Below are 20,939 nucleotides of genomic sequence, written 5' to 3' on the forward strand. Positions count from 1 at the left end.
CTTGGCCACCTTTTATTTTCTGATTGTTTTTGTACAGTGTTTGTTTTGCATTAATGTATTCATGTGCACTTGTATATCCTCCCGCACTAGGGATACCATTGTTGGTGCCCTAGTGGCAGCCACCAACCACTTCAACTGCCACTTCAACTGAGTGGCGTTTCGACTTCAAACCCTCTGTGTCTCTCTAGTTTCTCAGCGGATACCCACAGAGTAACAGAACGCCCCTGTTACAAACCCTAAAATACTTTTCTTGGTTTTGTTTTCTCTGTCCATACCTTTTCTGGGTGTTGCAAACCTTCTGAGAGGTTCTTATTGCATACCCAAATACTGTGCTTTATTTAGTTAGTTACTTCTTTATTTATTATTTAAATTCGATAAGACTGTGTTAAGGTGCTTTGACTGAGCTCAAACATCATAAAAAGGAAGGGGACAGTAAAAAAAAAAAAAATAGTATGTGACTTGCTACAGAGATGGAAATAATACTCCTATTGCATAGCAGTTTCACCTATTCCAGATTTTAATACAAGCTTGATTAGCCGCAGTGTGTATGTCACAAGCTCAGGTGTGCCTTATTAATCTCATAGGCCCCTTTCACAGTGGCACTCCTACCCGAGTCCGGACCCCGGTTCTGCCTACCCAGGTCACAATCCCGCGTAGTGTGAAACCACGTACCTGTGTTGACCCGGGTCCCAGCGACCCACCTCAGGATGTGGGTTGACATGCTTTGACCAGGGTAGAGCGAGACAAAATGCATGACAGGCATTCTTAAGCCAATGAAATAACAAACACCGACGCCTGCGTGAAGGCTTCACTTCAACATTTGCTCTAATCAACATTTTGGCCGATGGTTCAATCCAGAGAAGCTTGGATAGAAGCGTCAGTAACAAGCTGCTTCCGGGGCATTGATACGCGTATTGTTTACTTCTGTTTGTCACCCAGGTCAACCCTGCTTTATCAAAGTGTGAAATCGAGTGGCCAACCCGCCTGACACCGGGTCCTGACCTGGGTAGGTTCTGACCCGGGTAGAGCATGCCAGTGTGAAATGGGCTGTAGTGAAACCAGGAGTGGGTCAGACTGCAATGCAATGGGAGTTTTATTTCCACCCCTGTGATAGGACAGAGAATAAAACACATCCATGTGACAACAGATTTAAATATGAATTAGTCTTATAGACAAACATGGGGGGGCCATGTTGGAATATTCTTTAAACATTTAAATGTATATTCAATTATTCTTTCATTTTGAATTAGCTGGAAAACCAAAGTATAATTTCTACCATAATACTGTAAAACAATCCTACATTAAAACTGGTAACCCATCAAATGATCTATTAAGGACAGTGAAACGCCCTTCTGTACAATAGATGTGTGTTATCTTTATGCATTATGATACAGCCGTTTATAAATTATGTTATTTAGGAGCAGCAGTGTGGAGTAGTGGTTAGAGCTCTGGACTCCTGACTGGAATCCTAGGTGGGGGACACTGCTGTTGTACCCTGGCTTGAGCAAGGTACTTTACCTAGATTGCTCCAGTAAAAACCCAACTGTATAAATGGATAATTGTATGTAAAAATAATGTGATATCTTGTAACAATTGTAAATCGCCCTGGATTAGGGCGTCTGGTGAGAAATAATCCACAGACGTGTTACTGAAGTGTGGGTAAAAAAAAAAAGCAATAGCGTGACTCGACAAGGATTTAATTAGACCTTGTTACTAACAGACTGCCAGGCAGAGCGGGTTCAGGAGAGAGCTCAGCTCAGGCAGGGCAAAATCCTGCTTAGAATAATGTAAAACCCCGGAAGAAACGAAGCTCTTTAGGCAAATCCTGCTGTGTGCGAGGGATCGACGGTACAAAAACCAGGCGGTAAAATAAATCTGAAAGCGAGAATTGCTATTCATATTTAACAAATTTTACAATTTGCATACCTATAGATCAGCGTCACGCTAACAATTTCAGCTTTTTCATTCATCGTTCGCCACAAGACATAAGCGGCATCCCTGACGCCGCTGCCTGTGTAAAAAAGGGCAAGCAGGTTAAGGTTGAAAGTTCAGGGCTGTCATCCCAAAGATGGCAGCTGCTGCTAGTACTAGAAGCTCAAACTAGTTCATGCATCTTTTCTTAGTATAATGTACGTTTCTGCCAAACTAAAACTCCGGGAAAATGTCGTAGCTATCAAATCCAGGGGTGTGTTATTCGTCAAGTGTTTTTGTTTTGATTTTATTTTGTTTGTTATTCCATTCCCTTCTCCGTGTTTTAACTTTCGTTGTCGCTTATTGCTACATCATTTGCTGCTGTTTGTCAGGACAGACCTGTTTTTTTCACGCAGGTGAGAAAAAAAAAAACTTGATTTTTTCAATTTTAATAACGATGCTAATAACACTGTATTGCATTATGTTTCTGTTTTGTTTTTATATGTTGTTCAATTGTCACTGCTTGATGTGTGTTATGGGTATCTCGTATTAACTTATCTCACACTGTAGATATTGTGTATATAGTATTTTGCACCTCTCCAGTTTATTATTGCTATGAATGTATAAACCGAAAACGTGCAAGTCATTCAAGATTAGTTAGCTTCCCTGTCAAATGTAAAATCCGGCCACTCCTCCTAGCAACTAAAACATACCTCCTCTCATCGCTGATGTCTGACAGCCTAAGGGCCTATATTATAAACACGACTCGTTTCAAAGTGTTTTATTATTGGTTTTTTGTTTTTTGGCAATATGTTTAAAGAACAGATAGATAGGTGTCATCAAATTTGGACCAAAAAAAAAAAAAAAAATCATAGCAATTTTCTTTGCGAAATGAGACACTTGTGGAATGGGTTACCTGCTGTAGTAATGTTTTTGTGAAGTTGATCCACTTGACAACGTTTTGAGATCAATTCTTCTAAGGGAGGAGCAGTGATGAGCTGAATCAAATGGCTTCCTTTTGTTCAACTAGTACTTTTTATTGTATTTGTTTCAACTGCATTACACAATAAAATATATTTTGTAATAATATATTCATTATAACTCATTTTCAGTATTCTAGGGTGCTTGTGCTTGACTCAGCCGTATTCTTTAGTTGGTTGTAAATTAAATGTTTATCCACTTTACTGCTCCAATGATGTGCAGTGCATGTTTTTTGACTGGTGTGCTTGCACCTGTTAACAGAATCTAGTTTCAGACCTACAGTACCTCTTACCTGAGTCTGGGCCTCTCTCCAGTACATCTAAACGCAGGGGCCAGGGCAACGGTAGGCTATAGGCATTTGTGTTGTGGTGAACAAACCTTTTTGGTGTTCATGGTTGGCACTAAGGGTGTTCAGAGATGCCCTTAGATTACTTGCATGTCAGTTGTGGGGGTCGTTCAGAATGTAGGGTTAAAGCTTAATGCACTCGAATCACTTCATATAATTAATTAGTGCTGGGACAAATATCCGAATATTAGAACAAATATTTTTGACATGTATTCGAATACAAAAATCAGATGCTCATATTTGCTAGAAATGACAAAAATACCTTGCACTTATTTACCACCTCACCAGAAGTTGCGCGACAGTTTCAAAAAATGACATGTGGTGTAGCCAGGATTTGCGTATCACAGTAGAGTAGGAATGAATAAACACTTTATTCCTTAAGTGAGAAGTGACATTTACCCTTGACTGCACAACTGGGTAGGCAGACAGCTGTTGATTCCACTGCTTTCCTCTGGTACTGTACAGGAGAATGGAGAAAGACAATGGTGGCATCTCTGTGAAAGTGTGGCTGGAGAACTGTTGCCCTGAGGCCTCTCTAAGATGAGACCTAGAAGGTTTGTAGTGAGCACAATGACAGGTTGTCACTGCAGAGCATGACTCATCAAATAAATGAGTTCAGATTACAGGGCACCGGCATGAAAACTGTTTAGTTACACAACATTACAATGTTTTGGAAAGTAGCATAAAGTGTTATGGTTGTGACTTTGACTCTGGGTCAAGGTTTGACTGTCACGTCTCCTGCAGTGCTGACTCTGCAGGGCTCCGCAGAGTTGCAGCGTCTCCCTTTCCACTGTGCCCAGTGTTTTCCATTGCGCTGTTTAAATTCAGGACAGCTCCACCCGAGATGTCCCCTGACAGTCTTTTAGATGCCAGTGCTTTGCTTACCATAGGTGACATGGTGCATGTGGCGAGGCTTGCCAGGATCTTGGAGAAACAGACACTTTCTTTGAGCAGTGGGAGACGAATCGTCAAAGGCATACATAAATGTTTTGTTAGTGCCACAACTTTTTTTTTTTTATCTCGCAGTGTGGCAGGGCAGGGGTCCTGCACATGTCATTTGTAAATTGTATGTTTTTGTATACAAAAAGTATGTTCTAAATAGAGCAGGGCTGAGTTTCAAATCCCCTCCCAGCTAAAAACACGTGTAGAATATGGCCAGGTGATAATTGACTAACTGATGATCAATTACACCTGTCCACATGCTATAAAAGAGGAGCGGGGAGACACTGTCCAGCATTGAGCTAGCGTTTGCTTGGGTGCGGTTTTTTGTATTTTTGTTTCTTTAATTGTTTGTTAATAAAAGTGCGGTACCAAGCGCTTTGAACTGCAATCTCATGCTTCCTGCCTCTGCTACAGTATGCCCGCTGCTAGCCTTGACTGCAGTGCTACCCTTCCTCATGCAGTCATGCACTTGGCCAGAGTTTTGCACATTTTAGTGGCGTTTCTGTGGTGTGTTAAAGAGCAACTTGATAGGGGTGTGACATATCGCAGTCGTCGTGTGTTCTCCTTCCAGTTTAGATCCACTTTGTAAATCATTTTGTGCTTTTAGTCATCGCATCCTAGTGCCTTTTTGAAATGTTTAAAGCACCCCTGTGGTCTCAACAGAGCTCTCGGACGCGCATTCAGATGGTACAGCAGAGTAACTGTTAACCGTCTACCCTCAGTGGATGTATGAAATACTACATTCCTTCCTGATGTACTTCTAACACCCACTAGGGGCAGAGTGTTGCAAGGGACGACAGATTAATGTTACACTCCATTGTACCATTTGAACTTAGAGTTACTGCTTTGATGCCAAAGGAGTGCTTTAAATGTCTACATTTTAAAAAGTCACAGATGATCTGACTGAAGCACAAAATAATGTATCAGAGTTATGGTGGCCGAGAAGTGAGATAGCAAATCTACACAGAGATGTAGCTGCAACCGGGATTGAAACGGGGTGATAACATCTAAAAAAACTGCAGCCGCCTAAAAAAAAAAAAAAAAAAAAAAGAAGCACACGTTTAGAAAGCATCTGCTGGGAGTTAGGTTTTGTTTCAGAAATTATTATTAATATAATTTTTTTGTTTGTTGGTTAAAGCAAGGTTCTGGTGAATGTCACCAGTGACACTTAATTAGTCCTGAGACAGATATTCGAAAGAATATTTTTTGACATGTATTCGGATACAAAAATCAGCTGTTACTGTCTCACCTGAATTTGCACGACCGTTTCAAAATATGGCAAATGAGAAAGAGCTCTGTGTGATATGTGAGATTAATAATATATATATATATATATATATATATATATATATATATATATATATATATATATATAATATAAAAAACACATAATCAACACAAGTAAACCTCATGATATTACTTTATGAAAACGTATCGATGGCCATTGTTTACTGTGAAGAAATGGCAATCGCAAGGTATGAAAAAAAGAAAAATTCGTTGTCAACATTATGTACTATTTATTAAACAACGTTTAACTTGAACTGTTATTTGGCATCCTTTGTTTTGTAGTTAATTCACTGGGGTAAAGTAAGTTCTACACAACTTATTCTTTACTCCTGGGATATTTTTCTATTTTAACGTTTTACATATTGTAATGTCTTGCTGTAAAATAAAGGCACACACACAGGGACCACGGCCACACCCCCTGACCCTGCTGCTATGCTGTCTCTGCCTGCATTCAGAGCAATGTAATGGCTTTTATTACTTTTTGAAAAATGAATGAATATCCGAACGAATATTTAAATTATGAGCAAATATCCAAACATAAAAATCCTGTGTTCGTCCCAGCACTACACTTAATTACAAAGAAAATATAAAAAAATAGACAGACAAGCCTTTGTTTCTGTTTTATGCTGCAGCGTTATTCAAACTCGTTTATTACATGGATTGCTGGTTTAGTTATAGAATCCATTTCCCAGATCGAAATCGATTAAATGCTAAACTAAAACAGAACTATTGCTGCACTGATAATATTGTAAGTGTCGCTGACTCGTGAATATCGACATTCACCAGAACTCCATTTCTGTCCCCTGGATGCAGTTATGTCTCTCTGTAGATTTTCTACCTCTTTGCACTTCTCGGTCACCGTACAAAGTGATTGTGAACAACAATAAGAATGTACTCTGATGTGTACTTTGGTTTATAATCACTCTAGCTATAAACATGAACAACCTATTAACCACTGGGTATTGTACCACTACAAATAAGTGGTTGATACAATCTACTGTAGGTGAATTCGCTGGTACTGTAAAATGCTCCAATGCAAATCTAGCTGTAGCTTTTCCCAGCACCCCTGAACCCAACTAAAAGCACATGCATTATACAGGCAAGCTGTGAATAATGCTTGAAGGGAGGATCACTACAATGTGAGATCACAGATTAGTAGCCAGAGAGTCTTTGCTTTTTTGTTTTCTATATTTTGTGGTAACACTTTTTTCATTGTAATTATGTACTTGGTAAGTTCATTTTGCAAAGCACATACAGATTTTCACATGAAGCCAGCAAGCCATTCACACGTCACAGGAGTCATGGAAACAAACAAACAAACAAACGTCTAAACGTCTGTACTGGAATACGCACGGTAGAAGCATTGCAGTTCTACAGCAACGCAGGTCTGCTGTGATTTGAGAGGGAAGAGATCAACAATGTGCATTCTCTGAGCACTTTAATCTCAAGGATCCTGTAGAAGGGTGTTCTAACGGATGGGGTGGGAACAAGGACAGAGCTGTGAAGTGATGCTGCAGGAGAATGAAATGAAAAGCTGGGGGAGCATGTCCTGATCACAGCAGGTTAATCTGCAATTCATTAGCGAGTTACTCATCATACCAAGAAAGAACTGTTTGAAGAGTATTTCCGTATATAAAATAATCAGATTGAAGTAGGTTGTTCCGATTGCCTTTTGATGCAGTCTTTGTTCTGTAGTCGCTACTCCATTGACATGCTGTGAAAATTCATTTTTTCTTAAGGCAGTACACACTCCACCTCACTCATTCATTCCCAAAGAAGCATCAGGCTTCCTTCTCTTCAGCCTCGACTGTCGTACACTATCATCGAGGAAGAAGAGGCTGCTGTGTGCTCCTGCGTCCAGCTCCGATCAGCCGTGTTTATACGCAGCGACTCAATGGCTGGGTGATAGGCTAAAATGGCGCTTTTCATCTGTCTGTCACACTACTATAAGATGTTCTTGGAGGACATTCTCTTACAGGTGAACTAGGCCACTGATTCTTATACTGGGGTCCAGGGACCCCAGGGGGCCTGCAAAGATTAGCCCAAGATATTCAGGAAACTTCTCTTTTGTAAAATATCATGTACTTAATGCGCAGAAAGTGGTCTTTCACTTGACCTTGTAACGATTACAGAATGTCAAGCAAACCTCTACTTTCACTGCAGTGCAGTTTTTCTTTCTTTTTTGTGATTTACCTTTCCCTCCATTTTCAGTTGGGGGTCCCCAATTCAAAAATAACCCCCCTCCCCCTCTCCAAAGTTGAGGCACTTTGAACTTGATCATACCCAAGGATTGTGGGAAATCTGGCACAAAATACCAGGCTAGTCATCTGTTTTTTTCAGCATTGGATAGAATTCATGAACCCACATGAATCAATGTGTGCCAAGTATAGGCTAGTCCTTGGGTTTCACAACATCTTCTTCCACAGCCTGTCTATCCATTTCACCTGATTCAGACTCCTGCACATCTTGATAAACTACCTGTGTGTCAGCTGCTACGACTGTACGTTAGTGCTGAAAAAGCTGCAACACTAGATGAAGTATTCTTTACGTGCAGTGGGCAGTGTGTGTTACAGGACATGTGGCAAGCTGCTGTTGCATCATATCAGGTACAAAAGGAACTTTACTTGATAGACTTAGCCAGAAGCTAAAGTAATAATACTGTACACAGATATTGCTCTTTGGCTCACAGTTATTCAGATACTGTAGTAAATCTGTATGTAGTGAAGAAGTAACTGATTATCTGAGTATTCGGATTGACCTCTCCACACAAATCGAGTGCTGACAATCTAATATTTAATTGCAGTATGGCCAGTGGTTTGACACCCCTGACTCCACTGATCACAGTGCTTCGGAGATGGGGGCAGGATGGGACCAAGACAGATCATGGTAGACCATTAGAAAGACATCTTCTCTAATATATAATACTTCTCTAAATAATCTTTAAAGCTACAGCATGGCTGTTGTGTTTAGTTATCGTTCGGGGTGGTGCAGTTGGAAGGTGGTGGAGAGAGTGTGTGGGCTGGTGCATGGAAAGCTGTGCTGTGGAGTTTTACCAGCTCGGGTGCCTTCCAACGTGGGAGGGATGCTCCTGAAACTGGGGGTTCCCTCCCTGTTTCGGGGAAGCCCTCTTCATAACAGCAGCCCACAGATGCGAGAGAGAGAGTGCCTAAGTTGCTGCTCTCTGTATCTTGGAAAATCAGGTCTTGCCCGGGGACAGAAAGGTCAGTGGAAGTTTCCACTGCAGGTGTCGCCGCAACCTTGCAGGTTGATTTATTTTTCAGAGATTATTTAACCTGGTTGCGAGATTTGCGTCTTGTTTTCTGTGGTATAGACAGCGATCGTAACATGTTATTGTGCTTGCCGCGCAATACAGAACCCTGTCTGGAACTGTTCTTCTACTAGCGCTGCAGATTCATTTTTCTAACTAGGGGAAAATTTATTTTGTGTTATCTAAAAGATCAAAGTTCAGTCTTTCATTCCACTTTCTGTTTTGGAACGGTATTTTTGGTTCAGTAAAAGTCCCTTTTCTAGTCTATGAATAGGCTGCACTGCATGATTTTGTTTTTCATTGGAAAGCGTTAAGCGGCTGCTTTCAGATACAAGGTTCAAGCGTTGTGCTTCGCTCGCTGTGTGCTCAATTGACGTCAAGTTCCTACCTTTTGGGATTGCAGTTTTGTCAGTTTATTTTAGTAAGGCATTCTTCAATTTGGAGGTAGAGAGGAAATTGTAAATTAATAATAATAAAATCTATTTGTTTGTTAAAACCCACCTGATACATCATCCTTGCAGTACTTGCAGTACTTACCCAGTTTTAGAGCTGGGTTAAAGCAAACCAATTATTATTTTTTTTTTTTTTAAGTGTAGCCTCTTTCCCTATCGCAGGAATATAATGTACCAGCAGTTAAAATACTCAGCTCTGAAACTGAATGTACTGAGAGGGAATGCATGGTAGTGCACTTGTTCGCTTCACAGTAGGTTTACATAATTCATGGCACAACATTGTGGTGGCTTACTTATTTCCAGGATGTATTGTATTAATATTGCACATATTGTCATATTTTAATGTGACATTAATGGGGTGTTTGAATTCAGGTGTGTAATGCTGCACGTTGTTTCTGTATACAGTATGGGACGGATGACTACTAATTTGACGTAGTTGAATACTTACTGTAGAAGCACTATTTGTGAGCGTAGAGTTTTGAGACACTTTGCTGTGCACTCTGTTTTATAGTAACTTGGAATTTTTAAAAACTATTTCTTCATCTTTGAAACTGTTAGACTTTAATGGATTGCAGCTGCAGCTGCTCTTCCTTCCATTTGCAATTAGTCGACTACCAGTTTCTGTTCGATTAGTCGGCTTTTCGGTGATACCCTTAGTGTACAGTAACTCATACAGATAATCAATAATGAATAACAGAACAAATGAATGAGCTGGCTGAGACCAAACTCATTAAGCTTTTAAATCATTCATTGTACTCTTTCGCCACTTGGAGCTAAAATGCCCAACACAACTGCGCACTGCTCCCCAGCCCAGTTGAGATTGTTTCTGATGTGTGGAGAAAGCTGTAAGCTTGTAATAACACAACACTGGGTAGGGGTGACTGTATAGCCAGCACTGCTTCTTAAGCAGGCGTGTGCCATGGTGCTGATGTTATCTGCTGATGTTGTTGAGCTATGTTCTTTTTTGTGTGTCTTTCTGGTACCTGTTTTATATTTTCCAAGAGTAGGTTAAACTTTTTCACATGGGATTGAAAAATAAAAACACAAATAAAAATATTTTTTATTTTTACAAAGACTTTGGAGCTAGGTAGCACTAGGACATTTTAAAATTGGATCTAAAAATACAAAAAATCAAGCCGTTTGTATCAAGAAGATGAGCCTGTCTTTAGTGACAGATCCTCAATATAGACAGGTACTGGAGTTACAACAGCTTGAATATATACAAAGTTAAATACATTAAAAAAATCTACAATGTCAACAAGCTATAGTCTACCCAGGCTACCCTACTCCAAGTTATAATGCCACATCACATTCCACCAGCTGTTCCCTCGGAACACATTGCACCAGTATTATTAACCAATGTTATTTGCCTCTGTTATACTGCTACTCACATGATAGCCATCTGCCACCGCTATACCGCTACCCAGTGCACCTAGCCAAGCAAATGTCTCCCTGTCTTGTAACATTGTAACTACAGAAGCATTTTCATAAGAAATTCAGATGCAGACTGCTTAATCTTTGAAATGTTGCAGGGATAGAAATAAGACTCCCATTGCGTGGAAGATTGATCCAGTCTTGGTTTATTGAGACACATCTGAGCTTGTTACCTATATACTGTGGCTAATCAAGCTGGTATTAAAACCTGGAATGGGTGAAACTGCTATGCAATAGGTTTCTTATTTACATCCCTGTGCTGTCCTCCAGATAGTTTCCTGTACTGTATAGAAGTTACACACTGGCATCTTTGTTCACAAAAACAAAATCTTTTGATTGCTAACATGCACTTTTTGTCGTTTATTGGATTTTCAGTGACCCTCGTTATGTTGTCACCTTCACTCCTGTAGATTGTCAGTTTGGCACCTTGCTTGTACTCTGACAGTCCAGTGCAACAAGCGAGGACTGTAACATGAAAAGCTTACACATACACATTCTGAACAAGTTTTTGATAACAAGCTTTCAAAAGCTCTGGCCAAACTGGGCTTCTGCAACATTCAATTGTAAATTGATACTGTACCTTAGGGTTCTGGTAAAATTTAGTAATTGTAAATTATGCATGATTTGTGTTTACTTCTCTATTTTTCTTGTGCAATATTTGTAAAAAAGAAGAAAGGAATCTGTGGCTAGACTGCTGTGATGCGGTCCTGCCAGCTGGTGTAGGGTCTACTGACCAGGGAACGGATGGGCACAGACAGACAGACAGTGATACAGAGAGGAGCTCTTACGGGTGTGAGGGTTCAGCAGCTGGCTTTCCTCTGGCAGGGGAGTATTGCTGCTGCTGCTGGTGCTGCTGCTGCTGCTTTGAGATGTGTGCATGAGTGTGAGTGTGGGGTGTTTGTTTCTGTGGTCACAGGCAAAGGAGTAAGGTGTGTGGTGGGTGGGGGGGGGACTGGAAATTTCCATACTCATTCTCCATAATATATCTTTAACTGAAATCAAAGCCAGCGCTTTGAGCCTCTGTTTTTATTTGAAACGTGCACGTGCCGCGGTGCTGATGTTTTTGAGCTGTGTTCTTCTGAGTGCTTGAGTTGTCCCTGTTTGATGTTTTCCAGGCGTGAAAAAAACAGTTTTTATTTTTTCCAAAGACTTTGGAGCACACCTGCATTTTAGAGGCCTTCAAATAAACCAGACTTCAAACCCTCATTTCATGTTTTCATGCTCAAGTTTATCAAAGCTAGGAAGACTAATTTAAAAACGTTATGATCGAGATCCTCTGGTTAGCCAGGCAATGAAGTTGCAAGAGCTGAAAGAAATACTTGCAAAGCTATAATGCCAACAAGTTTACTGTCTTGGCCGATAGTCCTTTCTTGTTTGTATTTGCGTATAATCCCATGAACTGTTGATTTTATGCAGATTATTCTGAGGTTTTTGGTATCCTTCGTACGTGTGTGGGTACATTGTCCATAGTAAAGCATATCCAGTAAGAAAATAACTTCCACGTTCTACTTGTGCTGGGATGAACATGGCTTTTTCATGTTGGAATATTCTTTCAAAATGTTTACAAATTTAACAAAGATTATTTTCATTTTTGGATTAGATTGAAAACAAAAACAATGATTTGTACCAAAAAATCTTTAGGGAGTAAAGTAAACCTGGTGGCATCCCATCAAATTACCTTTTAAAGAAGGGAAATAAACTCTCTTCTGTACAGAATGTTATTTCTTATGCATTGGTTTGCTTTGCATCATACTGTATCATTTTATACAGTCGTTTATACATTTTGTTCTTACAGATAAGACCATGCTCCTTTTTTCCACTGAATGCATTTCAGGCAGTGTTAAATTATTCAATTACAGTATTTGTCCCAGCATTACTGTATATTCTACTGTAGCTGTAACAACACTGAGTGTTTGGAGAGAGTTGTGTGTGTTTATCCTTCATCAGGTTCAGAACACCCACACTTCACATGTTCCACTCTAGTCAGCTGTTATTACAGTTTGCGTGCGTTCGAGAAATCGTGCCGTCGGTTCATATTCTGGTCTTGTTCTTCGTAACCACCCCTGATGGCGGGTCTCGCATCAGTCTTTCACACGTTGCGTTTGCTCAGCTGTTTTCAATCATTTTCGAAGGCTTTTCTGAATAGTCAAGTGCTCACTACATGGTTTATTGTTGTTTATTTAAGTTGCAGCTCTACTGGGTTCTGTGTAAGAGCCACCAAGACGTTTTATATTTCTAAATTTAACCCTAAACGTTCACCTTTGCAAGCCTGCCCTTCTGATAACCCCACAACGCCGCACTCCTGTACTGTATGTGTTTCTTCTGCCAAAGGAATCCTCTGTGCCCAATACTGTATGTGATTTAAAGAGCCAGGATCACAATTTAGTCTATGAAACATTGCAGAAAATATTTATTTTTAATACAGATAGTTTGACTGTGTCTGAAAGAGTTTTCTTTCTGTGTTTATGTTTCCTGTAACCTGGGAGACCCGCCTCCTTCTGCCTCTGCCTTGTGTAATGGTGTTGAGCGGTGCTCTGCAAAAGCATGCTAGTAATGAGAGGTTAGTGAGGTCAATAACTTCTCCTCCTTTCCGCTTACCGTGAACCCCCTGTAGACTGGTCTGTTAGTGTCATCATTTATGCAGTAAGGTTTCTGTTAAGGGCCACCAAGGGTATTCTTTGTCTCAGTGATCCACAGGTTGTGAGGAGCTAATGACTTCACAGCCTCGTCCTCTCCGGAACTGTCTGGGAGTGACCAGGGTGGTCTGCTGTACCGTGCTGGGTATGGCTTGAGTTGTTTTACTGGCTGTTGTCTTTTACTGTATTTATATAGCGTTTGCCATAGTCATACCATAGCAAAGAGCAGAGCACAGTGAAAGTATAGATAAGTATTGTAAAGCTCATAGATGTATGGTAACCTATGGTAAATGCATGGCTCGAAATTAATTAAATTGTCGTAGGTGCCCTTCTCCATTGCCGCCCATGAAAATGTATGTCAATTCACGGCAATTATGCCCACAGTGCACTTTCTGCAGCAACTAGAGACGCCTGTACATACCAAATTAGGAAGTCTTTGGATCCAAACAATAATGTGATTGTGCAATTTGCGTGATTAAGTCACATCAGCAGGAAAAAAAACAAAACAACAAACAACAAACCCCTACCCTTTCAAGAACATGGATTTCTACCACACGTAATAATGCCATCACAGGATAGAGTCCGAAAAAAAGTGCAAAACTTTTTTTCAGGTCAGTAGTTTTAGAAATGTTTTAAGAAAACCAGTTGTAAGTAAGTTTCTTTCAGGTTTAAAAAAGTATTTACTGTAACTCACTTGAATATGTTAATTGCTGTTATGCCCTTATTTTAGTTTCCTTTTTTTTACCACAGTGAAACCAAGATGGCAGGAAATACTTTTCTACATTGTATTACAGTGTTTATTATCATTATGTGTCTATCTTATAAGTTTGATGTTTTTTCAGTTCATCCATAAATGCAACACAGTGCCTCAGCATTTTATATGTTACATGCAGGAACAATATTTAAGAGTTTTATCTTCTGTTAAACTGTGTAGAATATATGCTATTAAAATTTAACAAAATGGCCCCATGGCTTAGCGGTAAAAGCCAATGTCTTCAGTGCAGGGAGCCTAGTCCTTGCAGGCTCAAATCGAATCTAGGGTGCTGGTTGCCAGGCTGGCAGGCCGCCAAGAGGCGATGCAACTGGCTGTATTGACAGTGTGGGGGGGGGGGTGGGGGGTGGGGGGGTGGGGTTTATTACAGGGACGTTGCCACCTCTTGGTGCACGGCTACCCCCTGTCTGCCAAGCACTGAATTGCACTCTGTGCGGTCTTTGTGATGACAGCTGTGTTCCTGTCCACAGTGAAGCTGTTTGCCAAAAAACTTATTTTCTGTCCTTGTGGGGACAAAAGTCACCCTTCCTTATACCAGCAAGCCAGTAGCCACTCAGGACAGTTCATAAAATGTAAAATGTGCAGAGCCAGCTTTTGCCAACAACATTTTCTGAACAGAATAGTTAATAATAGTTATTATTAAGTTTTAAACTGTTTATTTCTGTGGCTAATAATGATCTTTTTATATGAATCCTTAGCAAAATTACACAACATCGTACACTTTGGCCTTGATTTAAGTTTAGTTCAATACACGTGTATTGAAACGAAGACCATTTTGGCCTTGCCTGTGTGCAGTGGACAAAAATAATTGCTCAGTGTGTCTCTGTGACGCCCATGTTTTCTGAGAGTAACGGTGCAACACTATTATTAATAGCGCTCCTAGACCATTTTTCTAAATAATAATTTATTTGTTCATGACCTTTGTATTAAACAGACTGGATTGAGTTTGCTGTCAAACTGCAGATGGAAACCTACTGTAGTATAGTCCTAGGACACATACTCAAACAAACATTGCTGTGAATGTATTCCAAGGCAACGAGGGTCATGTTTATAATCATATTGTTATTTTTATACATTATTGTACCCTTTTAAAAGGATATTTTTTGAAGAATGTCTAAAATAAACTACATAGTTTCTCTCTTTTGTCTATAAGCCAGTAACATATTGGGCACTGGGATGTTCTGCTGTAATATGGGGCTATTGTATATCTTATTCAGTTAATTAAAAAATGAAAAATTAATTTTAAAAGAATACCCTATAAACATACGGTAGTGCTGGATTCATAGAGTCTCCCCAGGATCGTGGCTCTGTAAGTCCCAACTTAAGAGGTTAAAGTTACTGGGAGGCCAACCAGTCTAACACTGTAAAGAACAAACCCAGTACAGCGATGGAAATGCGACTCCCATTGCATAGCAGTTTGATCCATTCCTGGTTTTACTGTGTTTAATAAGACACACCAGGCAGGATTTTCAAACAGTCGTAAATGATAACTCCAGTGTTAATCAAGAAATTGGTATGTAGCACTGATTTAGGCATTTTCAAGCAGTCGTTATGACTATTTCGTTCTTAAATAATTGTGATTTCCGAAATAATGTTACTATCTTAACGAGCAGTACTTCTTTTGTTTGCGTGGGTATTTAAAACAAATCTGTGTTGATTGTCATAATTTATCAGGAGTTAATTTGCACTTGGAAAAGGAGGGTTTTACTTCATGAAAGCGTATATAACTCACCTTGAAACAGACATTTAACAGACCGATTCTGTGACGCCGACTATACCGAGAGAGAGTGTACAGGACCAGGTTTAATTTCTTACAGACTACCTCAATAATTCAGTATTTGTAGTTATTAAATATTTTAGCCTTTTCTATACTCGTGGTTATGAATTAGATTTATTCACTTATTTTAACCATTTGTAACCTTACAGAATGTTTGTTGTATTGCTAAAATGATATACTGTTATTTACACCCAGTGACTACCAGATTTATCAATGCAACTGTAGCCTATTTTAATTCAGCTTTCATACATTATATGACAACTGACATCTACTGTAGATTTTATTTGAATTATACAACTGAAATCTTGGTATAGAAAACAGCATATTAGCTATTACAATAAAGTTTCCTTAGGTGATTGCGGATATTCTTTTAACACCTGTGTCTTATCCACACAAGAATGAAGAACAGGCGTTGCACACAGCGATGCACTAGGAATGCGATCGAGATCATTGACATGGATTTTGCCTAGACGTATATGTAATGTTGTCAGACTCCCCCCACACTTTATGTACAATGTACACTTTCACCTTCACACGGGTATGCATATAAAATATTCTTATAATACTGTAAGTGTTCAGTGGCTAATCATGTTGAGTTTATTTATTGCAGGGGCCAAAGAGTAACTGAGAAAATGCATGATTAGAGGAATTCACCGAACAATTAACTATAAACAAATTGTGTATTGGGTTAGGGAGTCTTATCGGAAAGCTTAATAAATATAGAAGGAAGTACGTGGCACTTGAAACGTATGTATTTATATATAGCCTACCATCGTACATACTAAAATACATACTAAAGTAGCTGTCATCATAAGGAAGTAAATTCCGACCAATATACATAGATGGCTCACGGTATTTTGTTCTTTAAAAAAGTTTGCAAAATGCACATTAAAAGAGTTGTAGTAGAAAGCTGTGGCAAAATATCCTCCGAATGAGGGTAATGACTAAGGGGATTTAATTAGTTTTTTTTTTTTTTAATCCGTGCTGTCTGATTTTTACCCACATGCAAGATAATCGTAAATCAGCATTTTATATGTGAAGTGTTCGAAGAAGTTTAGAAATTTTTCCCTAAATATTTGTATTCGATATCCTGACGCTGTTTGAGCGGCAAATTTGCAAAAATAACAATTTTATAAGCACTTCTACCTAGAACCGCCTGACGCCTCATTTTGACGTGTATTACAATACAGTAATTTTTTTTTTCTATAGCCTTATGACGAGGTACTCCCCGCCCCTGTGCATGTTTGTATTATTATTATTTCAAATGCAGGGCGGATGAAAAGCTGTCCACCATCACTGTTATTATTTGTATTTTTGTACTTTACTCGTGTGACTGTCGGCTAGTAATTATTTTATTGGCTGACAGTCACGCAGATTTATTAAACTTGTGCAAACTATGGCCGAGGGGTTAACAAGATAATTAAGAGCCAGTTGATCCCTCGGCTATAATATTAAAGACCTGCAGCTTTGGCTGCACAGGATGAGTGTGTACAGGTGGAATGAAGCGTGAGCTGTGAAAAATATTATTACAGGATATAATAATTGCTGCGTATGCTGGTTTTGCAGCCAGAATCCGACCCTTCCTCACCAACTATGCCACCCAGCTCCTGGCCCAGGCCTTGGTACTCTCCCGCATAGACTACTGCAACTCCCTCCTGTCTGGCCTCCTGCGTCCGCCACCCGTCTGCTCCAGCTCATCCAGAACTCCGCTGCCCGCCTGGTGTGCTCTCTGCCTCGCTTCTCCCACGCAACTCCACTACTCCGCTCACTCCACTGGCTCCCGATCACTGCTCACATCCAGTTCAAGACTCTTGTACTAGCCTACAGATGCCTTGACCAGACTGCACCCAGACCCTCATCTCTCCCTACACCCCCACTCGACCTCTCCGCTCCGCCTGCACTAGAAGACTTGCTCTACCTCCTCTACGCTCCCCTGCCTCCAGAGCCCGCTCCTTTTCCACCCTCGCTCCACAGTGGTGGAATGACCTTCCTACAGATGTCAGGACTGCCCAGTCCCTGACCACATTCTGGCGCCTCCTTAAGACTCACCTCTTCAGACAGCACCTGTAGAACTCCTCTGTTTTTCCCCTGGGACACTTCCTTAAATGCGCTTTACTTGCTCTTATCTGCCCCCTATTTTACTGCATTTAATTCTGTACTTCAGAGTACTGTAATCTGTTTAATGTGTTTAATGTGTTTAATCTGTAGTATTTTGTATTTAATCATATCCTGATGTTACTATCACTGACGCTGTTATCTGCTGTATTATTGAATTGTATTTTGTCACACTTGTACTTGTTTGAACCAAAGTCATTGTATTTATCTTGCTCTTAATTGCATTATTACTTGTACTGTGATACTTGAAATGTATTTGCTTACGATTGTAGGTCGCCCTGGATAAGGGCGTCTGCTAAGAAATAAATAATAATAATAATAATACTACTTGTTGCTATTTGTGTGCCGTGTTTGTTTATTTATTTAGCAGACGTTTATTTTGGCCCACATGCTGTTTATTTTGAGTGTTTTTGTTTTAAATCTTTTATTTGTAAATTAAACTTGCGCATCAGAGCTTTCATTACCCCAGTCTGTTGTCCGTGTCCACTGTCTTCCGGGTCTGACGTCATCACCCAAGCCATCCTGCCACAAGCATACAATAGTATTAATTTAGTATACAAGCCCCACTCCCACTTCCTTCCTAGCCCACACGGAAGTGTGTATTTATTATTATTATTATTATTATTATTATTATTATTATTATTATTATTTATTTCTTAGCAGACGCCCTTATCCAGGGCGACTTACAATTGTTACAAGATATCACATTATACATTATTTCACATTATACAGGTATCACATTATTTTACATACAATTACCCATTTTTACAGTTGGGTTTTTACTGGAGCAATCTAGGTAAAGTACCTTGCTCAAGGGTACAACAGCAGTGTCCCCCACTGGGGATTGAACCCACAACCCTCCGGTCAAGAGTCCAGAGCCCTAACCACTACTCCACACTGTTGCCATGGAATGTGGGGGGTGGTGTGGTCTGGCTGTAATTCAGTGAAACTGCGTCTGTGTTTTACATGACAGCTCCTGGAGGTAAAAATATATGTATTTTTATATATATAGACAATGTCACGGAATCATTTTTGCCAAATCTTGAGGTGTTTGCATTTAGATTTGAGAGAAATTAGAGCATTTGCTCTGGCAACAAGGGCAACAAGGATTTACCCACAGCAATGGTGGTGCTGCTGTTTCCCGCAGAAGCAGTATGCTGCAGGGTCACTCAATAGAAAAGGTAATGTTATTATTATTATGCCCCTCCATAGCGTTCATTCTGCCGTCGGTCATCACAATCAGTAAATATATAAATTATAGATCGGTTCATATGTTTGCTCGTGTATTAGTTGACCCCCCAACTTCAGGATTGTGTTTTGAGTTTAAATTTCTCAACTTATAATGCTTTCATTAATGACCTCATCGACTCAATTTCAAAGCATTAATGTATTGATTTAATTAACACATTTAATTTGAAAATCACTTGCTACTAAAGCTCTTATTACTATACCACGAGTTCGATACAAGAACACTGTTTTTTTTAAATCCTGCCCACCGGAGCTTGTTACCTACTGTACGGTATACACTGGGGATCATCAAGCACATATTAAAACCTGGAATGGGTGAAACTGTTCTACTCAGCAATAGGAGTCTGTTGTGTGCGAGTGTGTGTGGTGTCTCCACATACTAGTGGAGGTCAGGGAAACCAGGGGAAGTAGAGGAACAGCACAGATTAAGGATTATAAGGATTATACTAGAACTAGATATGAGACAATCACCAATATGAATTTGTCGGAATCCTAGCACAGTTTATGCTGTGTACAGATGTCATCCCGTGCCTGGAACATCTACAAAACAACACCACTTGTTTATGTTTAATAGTACAGTCTTTGTTTCTGGTGAATTATAAACTAATACGTTGTGTTGGGTGCCTCTTGTAATTGGATACATCATTTTGGACACTTTTATCAGTTTTGCGCCACTGTCATCTTGCCCAAAACTGCAAAAAATCTCTTGGTAGTAAAATAAACCTGATACCTCATATGACAGGAGAGACACACTATTCTGTTCAGTAGAATGTTATTGATTTCAGACCCAATTTATGTATTGGTTACCTTTGCATTATCTTTTTGATACAGTTATATAAACTTGGTCATAAATTGAATTTTCAAATGTTTGTCCCAGCACATATAGGCTACTAGTACATATATAAATTGTTGTAAATGTATAACTATACAGTATATGTGTGTGTGTGTGTGTCTCTCTCTCTCTCTCTCTCTCTCTCTCTCTCTCTCTCTCTCTCTCTCTCTCTCTCTCTCTCTCTCTCTCTCTCTCTCTCTCTCTCTCTCTCTCTCTCTCTCTCTCTCTCTCTCTCTCTCTCTCTCTCTCTCTCTCTCTCTCTCTCTCTCTCTCTCTCTCTCTCTCTATCTATCTATCTATCTATCTATCTATCTATCTATCTATCTATCTGTATGTAAAAGCACCTAAAAGTAAGTTCAGTCAGTGCAGTATTTGGCTGCCTTCACAATACTGACCCAGCTGCCTCATTTCACAGCATACTATTGAAACAACTTGATACACCTCAATCTACACCAGAAGTCAGGAAACAGAAAAGGCCCGGAATTTCATAACGCTGAAATGTATGTGAGAGTGAGAGAGAGAGTGAGAGAGAGAGAGAGAGAGAGAGAGAAGCAGCAGAATGATGTTTTACAGAAGTCAGCTGTTGAGTTTCTGTCTTGCGAGAACCAAGACACAACACTGAGACCCAATAAAAACATGGGCTCTGCTCCAGCGAGTAGACTGGCCTGTCATTCCTCTGTCATTTAGATATATTAAAAGAAACCAGTTAAATTCAATGACAGACATGTCATCGTCTTCATTGTTAGTTCAGTATACATTTAGCACTAATGGGTGTTTAATAGTGATGGATGATTGCTCTGTTCTTGATGACTTAGTTTTCATGGCTCTGAGTGCAAAGAGGGGTCACACGAAAGACACTTTTAAATAATCTTTGTCTTTATTCATTGCTAAGGCTATCTCTTTATGGTTTTTGCAATACATCTGAATGGTCTACACTT

The 20,939-nt window shown here is 39.8% G+C and overlaps 1 protein-coding gene across 2 annotated transcripts in view; it reads left to right on the top strand.

Annotated features, from left to right (window-relative positions):
• The first annotated feature begins 1,727 nt into the window (after positions 1 to 1,727).
• The window catches only part of LOC117402202 (lysocardiolipin acyltransferase 1-like), a 63,189-nt gene continuing 43,977 nt past the window's right edge, over positions 1,728 to 20,939 (top strand). Inside the window, exon 1 of one of the 2 annotated variants that reach the window (XM_059024537.1) lies at positions 1,728 to 1,864. The gene's annotated coding sequence lies outside the window, so the exon portion shown is untranslated. Of the gene's footprint in view, positions 1,865 to 1,888; positions 2,328 to 20,939 lie in introns of those variants that run through there. The other variant, XM_034003117.3, reaches the window with a different exon arrangement.

Source organism: Acipenser ruthenus, chromosome 5, assembly GCF_902713425.1.
Source record: "Acipenser ruthenus chromosome 5, fAciRut3.2 maternal haplotype, whole genome shotgun sequence".
NCBI classification, from domain to species: Eukaryota; Metazoa; Chordata; class Actinopteri; order Acipenseriformes; family Acipenseridae; genus Acipenser; species Acipenser ruthenus.